This window comes from Euprymna scolopes, chromosome 1 (genome assembly GCF_053919585.1).
Source record: "Euprymna scolopes isolate OS-2025 chromosome 1, ASM5391958v1, whole genome shotgun sequence".
NCBI lineage: Eukaryota > Metazoa > Mollusca > Cephalopoda > Sepiida > Sepiolidae > Euprymna > Euprymna scolopes.
In genome coordinates this window covers 3,362,301-3,380,265 of record NC_136482.1, presented here as the reverse complement: position 1 = coordinate 3,380,265, position 17,965 = coordinate 3,362,301, and the positions used below count along the sequence as shown (strand labels likewise).

General features: G+C 36.2%; 1 protein-coding gene across 3 annotated transcripts in view; it reads right to left on the bottom strand.

The window, feature by feature from the left end:
- LOC145252591 (ninjurin-1-like) overlaps window positions 1-16,867 on the bottom strand; it is a 346,393-nt gene extending 329,526 nt beyond the window's left edge. The window contains exon 1 of one of the 3 annotated variants that reach the window (XM_080115604.1): window positions 16,712-16,867. The gene's annotated coding sequence lies outside the window, so the exon portion shown is untranslated. The remainder of the gene's footprint in view (window positions 1-16,711) is intronic. The other 2 variants (XM_080119340.1, XM_080120392.1) reach the window with 2 other exon arrangements.
- Window positions 16,868-17,965: the final 1,098 nt, after the last annotated feature.

Here is a 17,965-nt window from a genome sequence, read left to right as displayed (position 1 = left end):
TCATAATATATTAAAGCGTGTCATGTGTTATCTAGTGGATGTAAGATATTGTTCTTTTAACAGACAGATAATAAACGTATAAATCGTATGTATGTTGTTTAGCCAGGAGGACATGATATTGACGTGTAAACCGAGTCATGTTGTATCAGACTTATCACACGGGAATATTTTACAGTTCATATATAAGAAGAATAATATATGTTTCATACCCTTTTCTTGAAGAGTTCTTTTAACTTCCTGCTGCTCCGTGACGAACTATGAAGCGATCAGCACCATCCAATTGAGACATCTGTTCTTATTTGTGAAACCATAATACAACTCTTTATATTTTTATAATATAAATTTATTACAGTTGTCTCAAATGGTTTTCACAGGATCTGCAGTTCGTCTACATTTTCTATTCTTACATCCCGTTCCTAGCTGTCTGTCCACCCCTGTGTAGACGTCTGTCCGCTTTGGTGGTCAATTCTCAACTGTCTGTATCTCTCCAAAACTAACTACATCACGTGTTCTCTTACGTCACCCAATTACATGTCTCAGACCAACCTAATGTCCACAACTAGTTATTTGTTTATTCAAAACCCCAAAATAATGTTTACATATATTTTCTATTTTCACATTCCTTTTGCATTTACACGTCAATCATTTATTCCTCAATTTAATTGCTTATTCTTCTAATCATAATAACTGATCCAGCGTAAAATACGTTTAAATATAATGTTTTATTTATGCAGATTTCGTATTTATTATTGTAAAGCCAATTCTCTATTGATTATTACATTATATGTATAGTAGAGATTTTTAAAGGAAACAAAGAAAATAAATTATGACGTAGGTACCATCAGCTAAAATCGAACGCAAATAATTTAGCGTTTTAGTCTTAGCCATAATCGTTTGAGCTATCATCAGGTGAATAAGAAATAAGCAGAACTAAACCGACTGTATATTTATGCATGCGTACAAGAGCACTTCACGTTGATTTACGCTTTTTAAGTTTCATTTCTTTTCAATAATGCCCCCCTAGCAGCTATTTTTACCGTCTAAAAACAAATCGCATTTGTTCTACGGGTCGAAATTACGTATATTTCAAGTTTCAAGTCTGCAGACACAAAATTGACATAGTAGTTTGGTCGTAACAGTTCCTCTCTCTCTCCTTCCCTCTCTCTCTCTCTCACACACACACACACACACATATATATATATATATATAGAATAAATTACAAAAATTTATATTCCAAAATTAATGATGTCGACCATCTCATAATTTATTCCTTTAACGTAGTCGATTTATACAATTCTTGACAGTATCTGTTTCGTAGCGTAAAATCAATCACTTAATTTTCGGATTTTCACCATGTCAAATCACATTTCAATTCCTTTTGACAGATTCATTGTTGTTATTTCTTCTGGTGACTTAAGGGCAAAATAGATTCACTAATTAATATAATAATTAAGTGATTGATTATGCGCTACGAAACAGATACTGTCAAGAATTGTAGAAATCGACTGATTTATAAATTATAAGATGGTCAACATCATGAATTTTGGAATATACATTTAGACAAACAAATGTAATAATTTCAAGAGTTAAAATTAAGTTAAAGAAAACAGGCGTTGAAAATCAGGATCAGAAGTGTTTTACTGGTCAAGGTCAGAAAGAACCTTAGAGACCATCTGTGAAGTGATAATCAAAACATCAAAAGGCTGATAAGCTTTCAAAGGAAAATCAGAAAGAACCACACAAATAAATCATCACGTGACGAATTGTCAGCAAAAGGACGAGCGAATAGATGAGCCTTTTTTGTAGAAAATGAAAGAACCTTCAAAAGCTCAAGACTTATAACGATTAAAAACACGATTGTAGATTCTTCAAAAATCACAAATTACAAATGGTTTTGCTTTAGCAATATCACTTAAAAACCGTGTTCAACCCGAGAATGTCGGCTTGTACAGAAACGCACACACGCACATATATATGCGTGTGGGTGCGTGCACGCGCGTACTCATATTAGTCCTCATTAATAATGGGTTTACAATTGTTTAGCATCATGCAATATGCTACACTAGACGTAAGTACATTCTGTTCCTCAAAAGATCAGTATAAAATATTTATGCATATATTGTGTCATGCAGAAACTACATGGACAAAAGAAAACCGAAAGCATAAACCCTCATGCGAAATTCAGCCAATATTGACAATATACAAATCGTATATATATATATGTGTGTGTGTGTGTGTGTGTGTGTGTGTGTGTGTGTGTGTGTGTGTGTGTGTGTGTGTGTGTGTGTGTAAACAAAGAAAATACCGAGGGATCTCTTTCGTCAACAGTTCACCAGATTAAATCGTTAAAATAAGTAAAATTAAAAATAAATAATTAATAAATAAAACAATATCACGTAAAATAACAAATGCCAACATATTGAAAATCCAGCTTGTGTCAATCAATGTGAAATGGAGTGCTTTAGAAATCTATACTGAGCTGACTCTTAAAACTATTTAAGGATTTGAAAGTCAGCTTCGGTTCTTTCGCGAAATAATGTATTAAGTCGTTAGATTTATTCGCGGATACATGCCAACTCTCCTCATAGCCCTCATCCTATTTGTACATATATTTTAATCAAATGTACTGAATTATTTACTTGTTTTCATATTCCCATTCGAAATTTATTTTACCTTAGCATTTTCCTACTTAACGTGATTCTGCGCTAGTTATTTTATTATATTTGTATTTATATCAACGATTTACTCCTGATGATACTTTTTGTTGAAAGGGTTTTTTCGTTTATTATTTTTATGCACTTTTTAAATATTTGCGCTGTAAAATCTAATATATAAACGTCTATATGTCTGTTATATTTTCAAACTCTATCTCCACCGAAACGAAAAGTAGCAGAGAGATGCGATGGGGCCTCAAATGATTGGATTTTTTACGGACCATCTTTTTATGGGTCTTTAGACGATTAAAATAGATTTTAAGAGGTCAAATATGGGTCAAAATCGAAAACATCGTTATACATTTTGTATATTGGTCTTAGTTGTTTTTTAATTTTTAATCAGTGCATATGCGTGTCACGTTGATACTGTGGTAACGTCACCAGCTTTGAATGCTACAGTTTCGATTCTAGCTGATGGCACTCAAATACTTTTTTTTTACTTTTGAAATCACGCCCATATAATAATATATACGAAATTTGGACAAATTAAAATATTATATTTAAGCGTATTTTATATGTGTATTATTAGTTAAATTATTTTTATTTCATCTCACTTCCTAAGCGACAAGTTAGTTATGTCGCTTTTTGGTTTGCACCCCCCCTTTTTTTGGATGGAACGTATTACTTATTAATCTTATTATTTTTTTAAATTTATTTTTAAATATTTTTACTTGAATAAAGTTACCTCTCAGGGATACCCGGCGTTGCCCTGGGTTGAAATGTTTCACATCTTCATATTTCATCGTCATCGAAATCGGTGAAGTCGACCACTTTTCAATCAAATTGATTGATTGACTTCTCTAGTTTGAGACCCATCACGGTGCACCGGGAGGAAGCTTCACGTTCTTCCCCGAAGTCACTTAGTCCATAATATATTGTAGTCTAAATTGCACTGTAGAGAACCTACTGTTGATTTCATAAAATATAAATTGGCTAGAATTAAAGTTTCAAATGCAAACGTCAAGCACCACGCTTTAATTGTGCCTTAAATAAAAACATTCATTTAGAACGCGCTCTTGTCATAGCAAAATCCTACTATCCTAAGGTGTTTATATACCTGGCCTTATTGCTTGTGCGGTGATAATGGCTTGAATTTAAGTTTAAAATGAAAAAGTCAAGTATCATGCTTCAAGTGTGCTTTAACAAAAACATTAATTTCGAACGCATCCGTGTCATATCAAATAACATACTGTTGATTGTATATGCCATACCTTTCTGCTTGTGTAGTAAAACTTCTCAAATGCACTTTTGATGATTGGCTGTATAAGGCGTTAACTTTGGTCAACATCAGTGATCCTTTCTTTCATCGGATTATTTTGTTTATTAATTATCAATACTTATCGAAGACATTCCGATACAAAACTTATTTAAGAACACTGTCAGGCACATAAAGTACCTTCGTGTGAAATTGCATAAAAATTGGCCAAACCTGTTTCGGTTTCATAGAGAACGAACTCGCACAGAGCAAGACATAAATTATCTGAATGTGAGCTGATCTATAATTATTCCACAATCACATAAAGTATATTAACTAACTCAGAGAAAGCAAATCGCGGCGAAGTCCAACTGTCCAATGTACTTACTCCTCCTCAACAAATAATGTAGTCATTCCACCACTAAGAACACAAGCCGATGTATTACAAGTAAAATTTATCTAAAAGATTTTTTTGCGTGTTGCGCGGTTGTTCAGGTGTCAGACTACTCGCCTCGTATGCAAGAGTTTCGGGTTTCGAATTCCGAGTTCGGATATGTTTAACTTTTTAGTTACCACGTTCTGGTAAATCGGTCGCTTTTTATTTATTTATTTATTTATTTTTTCTAAATACGGAAGTGTCTTCGGGAGATATAAAATGGTCGCATGTTGACGAAGCAATGTATCGGGAGGCGTACGGGATTAAAAGTTATTGGTAAATTTTTAGATTAGGTCCACTCCACCTCCTCAATTTTCTTTCAAATGACGACTTGAAATGGTTTTCGACTATGCTGAATACGAAAATCGCATCGAAATTTTGCAGAAATAAGTAGTTATCAAGATATAAAAAGTTGTATTATGCATTGTAATCTTTGGCGGCCATCTTTTGTACGTGTGTGTATTTGTTTATGGCGCGTGTGCACGTAAAAAGATGGCCGCCGAAGAATACAATGCATAATACAACTATTTATTTCCGCAAAATTTCAATGCAATTTGCGTGTTCAGCATACTCGGAGATCTATAAATGTCGTCATTGAAAGGAAAATTGTGGAGGTGGACCTAATCTAAAAAAATATCAAATTATTAAACATTTCTCCAGCATGTTAGTGAAATTTATAATACTTTAAAAAAAATTAAAAAGAAACAAAACAAAAGTTTTGAAAAAAAACTCACCTTTCACAAAAACAATTTAAAAAAAACAAAACAAACACAAACTGACTAAATAAGTAAAAAAAAAAAAATAATTAAAAATCTCGAAACTTTATTTTCATGAAAACAATAAAAAAAAGTCCTGTTCTCTCTCTTTTTTTTCTTTGAGAAACAAATATATTTCTGACTTACAAATGCGGTAGAGACTCATTATTTTTACTTTCTATGGTTTTGATATACCGCGTTTTTATTGCTTACAAAATGGGTGACTGATTTATCAGAACGTGGTAACTAAAAAGTGAGCACCACTTTCAAATGTCGAAATAATGATTTCTTTTTTACATTTTTTTTTAATAATATGTTTAATTAGTGTCCAATCAATAATAATCCAGTGAAAAAAATTTCCAAAAACCTATAAGTATAGAAATTAAGCATGGGAGTAATGTTTGTACAACAACGTCGCCTTTCGCACTTTTACAAACATTTTTTAAAAAAAGTAACTAAACCATTTATTGATAATTTGTCACGTGTACAAACATTTATTTATTTACGTAGGCTTAACTCCTTTCATGAATAAGAAAAGTTTTACTCTTTAAGAATAATAAAAGGAAAAAGTTACTGAACATTTATAAAAGGACTTCTTTTCATGAAGGCCAGAGGGATAGTTGACCGAAAATTCGTGAAACAACAACTAATAAAGATGAGAATAATAGTCCGCAATAAATAAAAATGGTGCTAATGCAGAGAGCGATCCGCGGATCATCCGCGCTATTTTTTAAATCATATTTCCACGTTTAAATAACGTTTTATGATGTTTTATTTATTTATTTATTCAATTGTAAGGTTAAAGTACAGAATAGGTACAAAACATCCTTACCTCCCCATGTTAAGAATGACTTTTTAAATAATAACATTATTTCAGCACGGATCACTCTCTGCATGAGTAATCTTATATAGAAAACAAAAAAAAACTCAAAAGCAAGCAACAAACTTTTTTTTTTGGCCTTATATAATAAAGAAAAGATGTGTAAATTAAAAAATTTGGAAGATAAACAAATGAAATATGTTTTGTTTTTTTTCTTTTTTACTTATCGAGTTAACAGAAAATGAAACCTTTCGTCAATTCGTGGCTGTGAAATGAATCGAACCGGAAGTTCAGTTTTATCAACAGAACAGATTCGCAGAAACGATTAAATAAATATATTTATTTTATTTAATATTTTAATTTTAATTAGGTAAATTTATTTTAATAACATAAAAACATACCTCGACTCTAAAAATGGGTTGTCTGAAAATTTCAAATAAATTGGTAACGTAGAAATAGGGTTTTATTTGTTTAGAACGAACCAACTTTACATTTATATATATATATATATATATATATATATATATATATATATAGAGAGAGAGAGAGAGAGAGAGAGAGAAAGAGAGAGGTGTACATAAATATTGATTTTTTTTAGATAGATTATTATTTTTAAAAAATAATTGTACAAAAATAAAAAATATATATATATATATATAATATAAAGCTGAATGTGTGTGTGTGTCTGGTCACGAATAGGCTCCTATATGGTTGACTATTTAAAAAAAAACTGATTACATATAATGATAGAAGATGTATCGAGACACAGGAATGGGTATGTTTGATCTGGCAGAACGGTGGTTCATTTAAATTCTGGGGTCTGCGTTCGCGCCTGGACCCCATAGAATGGAAATAGGCACAAACTTTAATAAAGACTTTTCATATCTATCTGCGTAAGTATACTTTGATAATTATGTTTCAGTTTGAAGAAATATTGTATAATAAAATTATGGGGTGTTCGTTCGCACCTGACCTCCATAGAATGGAAATATGTCACAAAGTTTAACAAGGTTTTTTAATGTAGATCCAAAGAATACTGTGATAAGTGTTTCAGTGTGAACAGGTATGGTATAATAAATTATGGGGTTTATCTATTTTATGTTTACTTTCATCATATTTTGCTTTGGTTTTGATATCCCCAAATTAAACCCAAATTTACAACCCTTCCTTATCATAACCTATCATACTTTCATAAATCAGAGTCCATTTTCTGTAGGCTGTTTTTGAACCCAGTCAACGACGGTACTTTTGCGAGTATATATATATATATGTATATATATGTGTGGGTGTGTGTGGCATCCGTCAGTCGAAACGACTATGGATCAGCGCCGTATTAAGATGTTGCCTGTATGCACCCTTTTGTGTGACTGTAGAGACCAATTCTTGATTTGCATAGTCTGCCACAGTCTTGACATACGAAGGTTGTTATGCAATTTGCCGCTTCGTCCGGCTGTTCCGCCTGTACACTCGCTCTTCGCCTAGCTCTCCTTGCAGCGTTTTCAACATGGAGGGTCCTCTCGCTGATGATAATCCCCTGGCGTATCATTTTCCTCCAGGCAGTTCTGTCAGCTGCAGAGGCTTCCCATGTATTCCTGTCCACCGAGAAAGCCTTCATGTCACACTTGCAGACATCCCTGTTTGGAAGATGAGGTCGCCCCCTCTTTCTTGAAACTGAGGCAAGCTCGCCATAGAGAAGGTCTTTAGGGATGCGCCCATCGTCCATCCTGTGCACATGGCGCAGCCAGCGAAGATGTTGCTCACGCAGTAGGGATTAAATGGATGGGATGCCCGCTCTCTGCAGAACATCAGTATTACTCACTCTGTCCTGCCATGTGATACCAAGTATCCTTCGTATACACCTCATATGGAAGACCTGGAGTTTCCTCTCTTGTGTTGAATATGTAGTCCAGGATTCACTCCCATACAGTAGAACACTGAGGATGCACGCTCTGTAGACGGTCATCTTGATGGAAGTGGTAAGGTGCCTGTTTTCCCAGACTCTTTTAGTTAGTTTAGAGAGGGTTGTGGATGCCTTTCCAATCCTTTTGTTTAGCTCCACGTCCAATGAGAGGGTGTCTGAAGCAGTGGAACCTAGATATTGAAACTGACGTATAACCTCTAGTGGTGTGCCTTGGATTGTGATGCTGTGTGGGGAGGCGGTTGCTTGTCCCATGACTTGGGTTTTCTTCTGGCTAATGGTGAGACCGAACAGGCTGCAAGCATTAGCAAACCTGTCCATCAGTCTTTGAAGACCATCTTCCTGATGCGATGCTATAGCTGCATCATCTGCAAACGGCATGTCTCTTATTCGAACTGTCCTGTTCTTTGTCCTGAAGCGGAGTCTGGCGATGTTGAAGAGACCACCATCTGACCTGGAGTGCAAGCAGATACCATCCGTTGTGTTCTTGAAAGCATGCTTCAGGAGTAGGGAGAAGAAGATGCCGAAGAGTGTTGGGGCCAACACACAACCCTGTTTGACACCACTTCTCACCCCGAACTCAGCAGACATGCCACCGTTAAATTGCACAGTGCTCCTCATGCCATCATGAAAGGATCTTATGATGTTGAGGAGTTTTGGTGGGCATCCGATCAGTGGGAGAATTTTGAATAGTCCATCTCTGCTCACGAGATCGAATGCCTTGGTCAGGTCTATGAAGGCAACATACAGAGGCTGGTTTTGCTCTCTGCACTTCTCTTGCAATTGGCGTAGAGAGAAGATCATATCGATTGTTGATCTCTCTGAACGAAAGCCGCATTGAGATTCTGGGTAGATTCGGCCGGCAAGAACGTGTAGTCGCAGTGATACTATACGTGCGAATAGCTTGCCAACGAAGCTCAACAGTGAGATACCGCGGTAGTTGTTGCAGTCACCGCGGTCCTCTTTGTGTTTGTAGAGAGATATTTGCGTCTCTCATGCCCTGAGGCACTGAGCCTTCTCTCCAACACTGTATCAGAAGACTATGGAGGGGCTCAAGCAGGCTAGCCTTTCCAATTTTTAAGACCTCTGCTGGAATATAGTCTTCCTGAGGCTTTTCCTGATGGCAGTCTATCTATTGCCCAGGATAGTTCTTCTATGGAAGGCTCCTCATCGAGCTCATGTATCAGCGGTAGACGATCAATGGCATCCAGAGCGGACTGATGTACCATGTTTTCCCTGGAGTAAAGCTCGGAGTAGTGTTCAACCCATCTGTCTAGCTATTTAACTTTGTCTAGTATGGGTTCACCCGATTTAGACTTCAGTGAAGCAGTTTTGTTAATTATGGGTCCTGTAGCTCTCCTGATCCCGTTATACATATTTTTTATATTTCCTGTATCAGCTGCATGCTGGATAGACTTGGAGAGCTCCATCCAGTAGTTGTTTGCAGCTTCTCTTACAGCCTTTTGAACTGCCCTTTTGGAAAGCCTCAGTGCAGCCAGCGATGTAGGAGATGGGTTGGCCTTGTATGAGAGCAAGGACAAACGCTTTGCCTCAATCAGAGGGTTGAGGGTAGCAGAGTTGGAATCATACCAGTCATTGTGTTTGCTACCTGTCCTCCTCCCAAAGATTTGAGAGCTGTAAAGTGGATGGCATTTTTCAGTGTTTCCCACTGTTCAGATGCAGTCCGGGTGTTGTCTCCTTTGAAGGTGGGGGTTAACATCTCGTTGAATTTCGCATTGCGATCTGAGTATGTGGTTTTGCTAACATCAATACGGGCAACACCTTCCTGTTTAGTGTGGTAGAAATCTTTGGGTTGAAGTTCGACTCTACTGCATATTAGGGAATGATCTGTATCACAATCAGAACTGTGGAAGGCTCTAGACATCAGAAAATGTTTTAGGTACCTTTGTCTAGTAATGATTAGATCGAGCTGGTGCCAACGCCCTGATCTGGGATGTGTCCAGGACACTCTGTGATGCGGTCTGGCAGCAAAGAATGTGTTGGTAATGCAGAGGTCATGGTAGGCACAGAGTTCTAGAAGGCGCTGGCCGTTACCATTGCATTTGCCCACTCCAAAGTTACCAAGGCAGCTGGTCATGCATCGCTGTTGCCACCAACACGTGCATTAAAGTCCCCAAGTATAATCAGGTCTTCATTTTATGGAAATGCCTTGATGGTGCTATCCAGCTGTGTGTAGAAGTGCTCCTTGATTTCGTCAGGCGCTGCGAGTGTTGGGGCGTACACACATAATAGATTAATTGTTCCATCTGTGGTGTTCAGTCGTAGTGAGATTAGGCGCTCAGTAGCTGAATCAGAGAGTTGTATGTTATGAAGCAGTGAGTTTCTGACTGCGAAACCAACACACTGTTCCCGGACCTCCTCTTCCTGTTTTCCTTGCCAGAAGAAGGTATAGTCCGATTCCTTTAGGCATCCGGTGTCAGCTAAGCGTGTTTCTTGGAGTGCAGCAATGTCTACTTTGAGTCTCGATAGCTCGTTGTTGATGATGGCAGTTTTTCGAATATCGGAGATGTCGGTAGATAGGCCAATCGTCATAGTACGAACATTCCAGCACCCTAGCCTGAGTGTTGGGTTCTTTTTGTTTCTTTTGGTTTTGTTTGGTACAATGGTTACTGGCCACTTGTTGGAATCATCCTATACCCTACGCACCCAGTAGGGTAGGTGGCCAGTGGCGGGATAGCACCTTACTGACTGAGGGCTGCTCAGCTTTGTGGCGGGCGGTAGCTGTCCAATGAAATTAAATAACTACTCCCACCGTTAGGACCGACCCCTGGCGCCCAGCTGTACGCCAATTGAGCTGTAGGCTTATAACGAGTGACTGTCGCTCCCCTGTTTAGTCCTATACAGATGCATAGCTGAAGTTTTCTCTCCAGGGCGCTGGCCAGGGCAGATTTGTGGAGAGACTGGGTTGCCCAATCGTCAGAATCCCCCTCTCGGTCTTGCTGGTGTTGCCCAGAGGAATGGAAGTACCAGTACGTCCGGCACCAGGTTGACTGCAGTAGCTACCAGAACAAGGCTGAGTACAGAACTTGTCTGCCTGTGGGGCTACACTCCAGATTTTCTGTTAGGGTTTACTCCCTTAGCCTTTATCGAACCAACGAATAACCACAAGGGAGTGGTACTATTTACCCATAGCTGGGGGCCTGTTCATGGGCATCAGGGCTTGTCCATACAACGATGGGCCTAGCATGCCGCATGTCTGGGGGCAGACCACCTCCGAGTCTCCTGTAGTTCTGCTTGAGTCCGCAAGGTACTTAATTTACATGTGTCGCCACGGGGAGGCACTACATGGAGCTTTCCTATGGAGAGGCTACGTACTGGCAGGGAAGACTTACGCACTCTGCTTCCTTTTTGCATAGGCTAGCCAGCGGTAGGGACTGGAAGAGGAAGGTGACAAGCACTTGACGCATCAATAGGCCATTGACACACACATATATATATATGTGTGTGTGTGTGTGTATGTGTGTGTGCGTGTGTGTGTGTGTGTGTGTTTGTGTGTGTGTGTACGGAGAGAGGGAGAGAGCAGCGGGTGATATGAATACTCTTCGAAAATGCGCATGCGTAGAAGAGGAAAGTTTTAAATATATTCGATATAGAAAGCAATTTACGATCACTTGTTATAATTACTTAAATAAATCACTGGAATGCTGACTCTACCATTCATACATCTGTAAACCATGTAATCTGGTTATATCGAAAAGATGTTGCGTCCATGTTGAATTGAGCTGCTGTTAAGAGTGGTCTTTTATCATTTATAATTAAGGATAGAATCATTTATAATTAAGGATAGAAAACTACATTTGAATTTTTTATACATATTTTTATATCTTCAATGAACACTCGTACAGCTGTTTACTAGAATGTACTTAATTTACGATAATAATGTTTTATATAAGTTAAAATATTACCGGATGACATCATTTTATACAAAACGGTTAGTGGGACAGGCTAATGATTGTGCAATGTAATTATTAACGGATTTAAAGTGATTTCAAAAGCGTTTTCTGACGAATAGTTCAAGTGATAAACTACATTAGCAATTTTAGATGTAGTTTGTATTACTCAAAACGGCATAATCACGTTGACACACCAATTCTCGTCAGATCACCGAAGTTAAGCAACGTTGAACCTGGCCAGTACCAGATGGGCGACCATTTTGGAATGGTAAGGCGTTGTATGTACCGTAAGGTAAAATACCAGGTTGAGACACTGGCGCGGTCTATCCTTTTCTTGAGGGTAGATGGGACTCTCTTAAGCCGTGGTAGGCAAGCCGTCTAGTGATAGCGTCACAATAAAAAATACCCTTGATAGCCCTGGCGAAGCATAAAGTATTCAGCTACCGACAAGATTTGAATTATACTACCGACTCATGTAGTGAGTTCAATCTCGGCTGCGATCGCGCTGGACGGATGGCTTGTATTATTTTGATTAATTAGGTTTAAGTTTTACATATTTATATAAATAAAGCAGTAAATGTATGTATGTGTAAATATTTAACCGATAAACTCTTAAATTACTGGTAACATAACACTTAAATTAACAGAAAACTAATCATACACCAAGGAAAGTTTATAATGGGCAAAATCTTTGTTTGGGTGGATAAATGACGCGTACAGATATCGGCAAATTGAATTGCAAAAATGTTCATTTCAACTTCGTTCTTTCTGCACTTGTCCAAATTCAATTCAGTCTCGTTTCCTAGTCGTTTAATATTAAACCTTCTTTATATGTGTCGATCGCTCCATCTGTAGGGAAGGCAGCTTGAGCGCTTATATTTGGTTTCGATTCTAGCTGATGGCATCAAAGTGATTTTATTTTTCATTTTGAAATAAGTACTATGTGTAGAGTACAATATAATAATCAATAGAGAATTGGTTCTATAATAATAAATACGAAATCTGTCTGAAGTAAAATATATTTAAGCGTATTTTATGGCCCGGCAAGTCCACTAGTCCGCTAGCATTGTAATAAAGTAAGATACTCTATCAAAACCCCTAATACTAATTATTACTACAATACTATCTCATTGATTACGGTACACGCAATAACCCTTATCCCTAAGTGGCCTTCGGGCCTTGATAAGTGGTGACCCCCATGTACAAAAATAAATAAATAAATTGTGATTCATAAAATGAAAAATTCATTGCAAATAATAAAAATAATGTATTTATTCAGTCGCACTTATTACGATATATTTCACGCTAAAAATATGTGTTTAAAATAATAACGATTGTCAAGAAATTTTTTAAATCCAGAAAAATAAACGGTAACAAATAGTCAAAACATACCTGTTACAAAAGGCAGTAAAATTTACTTCCTACTTATCTTCTTATTTTTTGTGTTCAAAATTATTTAAAACCGACTTTTACTTTTTTTTTTACAACGGCGCTTTGTAAACCAGACTTATTAAGACGATGCCGAATTTTACTAAGTGTGAAACCTTGATGTTGCAGATTAAAAAATCTAAAAACTCGAAAATTAAACAAAAAAGAGCCAATAAATATACAGATCGGTTAAATCTTACAATTTTCGACTGATTAATGACATCTAAAATCTGTTTTTACTTTTTGTTTTTAATGTTTGATCTGTAGTTAAATCTACAACAAAAATGTTTCTCATCGAATACAATCCGGTCAGTTGAAATAGAAGTTGAATGCAATGTCGGTAGTGAAGTACGCATGACATCAAAAATGTGAACTTATCTAAAAGCGACCAGTTGATGAGTCGCAAAACATTTGGACAATGAAATCGTAAGCAAACCTTGTATTTAAGAAAGCAAATTGTGAGTGGAATGAAATTAATTTTGAATAAATTTTGCATATATTTTATTTTAATTCAATTTTCACCCTAAACAAGGCACAGTGCCACTTTGAAGCAGGGGGTTACTATCAGGGACTTAATTAGCGGGGTCATTATGAAGGGAGAAGAGTAGAAAGATGTTTGTTCACATTACACTTGAACTTCTTCATATCAGTGCAGTTGGGAAAGCAGAATTCCGGAAGGGAGTTCCAAAGACCTGCAGTTATGGGGAAGAAACTATTGGAGTAAAAGGCTTTCTTGCACATAGGGATCTCTACTGTAAAGGGATGAAACTTAGTAGCTTGTCAGGTTTGTCGGGGGTAGTTACGTCGGGGAGGTACAAGTGTTTGCAGTTCGTCAGAGCATTCACTATTAAAGTAATATATAACATACAAATACCCCCTCCCTCTCGGTTGGTTTGTAATGGACGGTTTCTTTAGAAGAAGATATAAAATCGGTGTCATATTTTATATAACAATATTTCACCGGTCGCCATTTCCTATCGGTAGTATCACAACAGCTACTATACGTGATTCAACATTTTGACCCTCCCTTTACTTAAAAATTCACCAAAAATCAGGAAATTAGCCACGCGGAATTATTGTTTTATTTAAATCTTAGTGACAATCTGTTATTTTGTTTAAGCAAAACATACATTTACTAAAGTTAAGGTTTTCAGTAGTAAATAAAAAAACGCAAGAATTTATTTTTGCTTTTTTTATATAAATAAAGCATCGTAATTTGTAACAATAATAAAAAGAAAACATTTTACAGGAACCTAACGTAAAAAGCCCCTAAAATCCAAATTAATGAATTCGATATAACTCGAAGAACTACCGATATTATCATTGAATTAAGCATTGTTTATTTTATATTTTTACAAAAAAAATTATAACTGCAAAAATATTTCTACTTTTTTTTAAATTACAGATTTCGCAGAATTTTTATATGCAAGAGTTTAATAATTTCCTTGATCGCAAGAATGTGAAACATTCGGCGTAACATAATTTTTATATAATATTGCCCAGTAATTGAAAAAAAAATTAAAAACAGGAACATAGAAAACTAATTGAATTAAAAAATGGTAAAATTTTTACAAACATTTGCAATAGAATTATATGGATGGGGTTGGGTATGGGGATGCAAATCGACTATTGTGTGTCATCCTTTTACTAATCAGTTAAAGATTCAATTAGATTCCTATTTCAGTCATCTAAATTATTTAGTGTGAAATGAGTTTAGAAATTTATATCCAAACCTAAATATTATTTTTACTTAAAATAATAACATTAATACACTAAGTTAGGTAAAATTTGCATATAATGCTCTGCGTTATGGTTATTGTAAAAATAGAACGGAAATTTAAATTTCGTTCCCTTTTAAATTCGGTACATTTTTACATTACGTCCAACTCATCGTTCACATTCGACATGTCAAGTTTTATAGGTTTTCGGGAATGCTGACACGGTTAAGAGTGTCTATTCCGAAAGCCGTTCTTAACATGGGAAGGTTGGAGGTGTCTATTCCAAGAACCGTTCTTAAGATGGGTAGATTGGAGTATTTATTCGTTGTAAATGTATCCGACAACCTATAAATGTCGACATTTCCAATGTGAACGGTATGTTGGGCTTATGTAAAAAATAACACAAAGATATACCAAACTGATTTTTTCGTTTAAAACTGGAATTATTTCCCTTTCATTAATAACTTTTTTAAAAAAATATTTTGTGTTTTATATATATAAAGTACAATTGTTGAATGTTATTCTTTTGATTATATCCGTTTATTTTTTTTTGGGGGGGGCACAATAGAAAAAATTAAAACGGAGCGAAATTTAAGTGTCCGTTCACTTTTTTACAACAATCGTAGAACAGCGCATACTCAGCACGTTTTATCGTAAGTTATAAGCATCTAGAACTACTTATATTATATTAAAAATCGAGCGACCCATAAAAATTTGGTAGCTGAATGTCAAATCTGCTTAAAATATTGAAAAAAAAAGGAAAATATAGAACCTCTCCCAAACATACTGGCAGTAATTTGGTTTCGTCCTTCCCTTGAGTGTTTCCAATAAGGGGGGTTGATTTACTAGGATTTGTATTAGAAGCTGAGCACCTTTTTTATTATTTAATTGTTGAACTTGCATTTTTGTTAAATTTGTTAGTTTGCGATCGCTGGTAGCCCACTCAAAAAGTTGAACAAAAGACGAAATTAAATAGAATGCAGACTTTGACCCGCTCCCCGGATTCCAATTATGGTTAGGGTTCGATCGGCAATCACCGGATTCAACCGAGCGTTGTTCAAATGTTGAAACACTAAATAAACATTTTATTTATATTTTTGCATAATAAATTAATGATGGGAGCATTTTTTCTGTTTATTTTCTTAACATCTGCTGACAAAAAAATAATTTGTACATTCTCTTGAAAAAAAATCAAACATTTCTCTACTTTCACCTAACTATTTACGGTGTTCATATAAAACATTGGTCTTTTCTCTTTATAATAAAACATTCGTTTTCAAAAAGAAACGTTTAATGCCAACTTTCTTTTTAAAAAAAGTGCAAGTTTTCCTGAAAAAAAATCTTTCACCTAACAATTTATGGTAAAATATTAATCTTTTTTGTGGAAAACCCCCCAACTTTTCTTGATAAAAAAATGCAAAATATAATAAAAATAAATAAATAATACAAAATGCATTTTTTCTTGAGGAATGTGTTCCATTTTAACAAACTGAGCCACAGCAACGCGTGGCCGGGTACAGCTAGTATTAGATAATAATCAATAGACGACTCATAAATCGAAAAATAAGTAATCTGCATTAAATATAATATTAATGCGTATATTGCGGAGTGCATGTATATATACAAGTATATATACATGAAAGAGAGAGAAAGAGAGAGAGAAAGAGAGGGAGAGAGAAAGAGTAAGAACAAAATTGAAAAAGAAAAAGGGAGAGAAAGTTGTTAAAAAGACGTGGATTATAATCTGTTTTCTATATTCGGACATGAAATTCTTTAGTGTTGTATGGGAGATCTTATTAGAATTGGACTTACCTTAATGTTCTGAGAGCTGAAAAAAGTAGCTCCTCCTGATGAGATGTTTTTGCAGAGACTGCAGAGAATGGACAAACCCATTTCTATATCCCTCCTCTATCGCCACCACCACTCACACCCGCTACCCTTGTAACCACTCACGCGCACTGATAAGGAGGTGTGTCGGCCTAAGCTACAAAAATCATATGTGTACTTCAACATAAGTAGACAATTTCTTTTTCTTTCTTTTGAAATTCCATTCACATTTTAAAATAGATCGTGTTTCAAGGCATATTTTAAAGCTCAGTTAAAATTGAGTGACAGGATTATCTATTTTACTGCGTATCAACCCCTTTATGTGAAGGGAAACGAGTGAATACTTATTATCAAACTGTTTGCAAGATTCTATTTCTCAGGTCAAGTTTTAAAAAAAATCACAGGGTTACTATCCATGGTACTGACTCAAAACTTTTATTTTGGTCTTGAACCTCGGAAGATCCGCATCTGATCAGAAGAATCTTTTTTTTTTTGATTCATACTTTGTCGGATATTAATCCATATTATAAAATATTCGATGTAGAATGCTCCAAAAAAATTTGCCTGAAGATTAATTGTAGAGAATATTCGTGCAGGAATAACTTATACAGACTTATTGTAAATGATTCAGCCTAGATGAATTTATTAAGCGATTGTTGTACCTATTTACTATGCCTTCCCACGGGACAGAGTTAGACACCAGGGTCGTTTTTTAACGTGAAGAAAAGGTACAAAAATAAAAATTGTCTCGGTCGTGAAGGATTTCTCCTCCACCGAAAAAGAACAAGAAATGGAAGTGCAGCATCTGAAGAACAGATAGTATTTATTTGCTCCCCCACCGAGAAAATTAGGCACAAGGCCGATTTTTAATGTGAGGAGTTAAGGGGAAATGGGGACCAACTCCCCGGGGAGTAAGGGAGCTGGATAGTGACAATTGGTATGAAGGGTTGCCCCTACACTGACCAAGGTCTTATATGTGGGGTCGCCCCCTCATATTGTCTTTGCATGGAGTATCTGCCGGAACAGATGGTATTTATTTGCTCCCCCACCGAGCAAATTAGGCACAAGGCCGATTTTTAATGTGAGGAGTGAAGGGAGGGGGAAGGGGAAAAGGGGACCAGATCCCGAGAGGTGGGAAATGGAAGCTGGTTAAAGGTCAGGCATGTGGGGTTGCCCCCACATCTGGTCTTTGCTAGTCATAGCTAGTCATAGCTAGTCATAGCTTGCAGCATCTGCCGG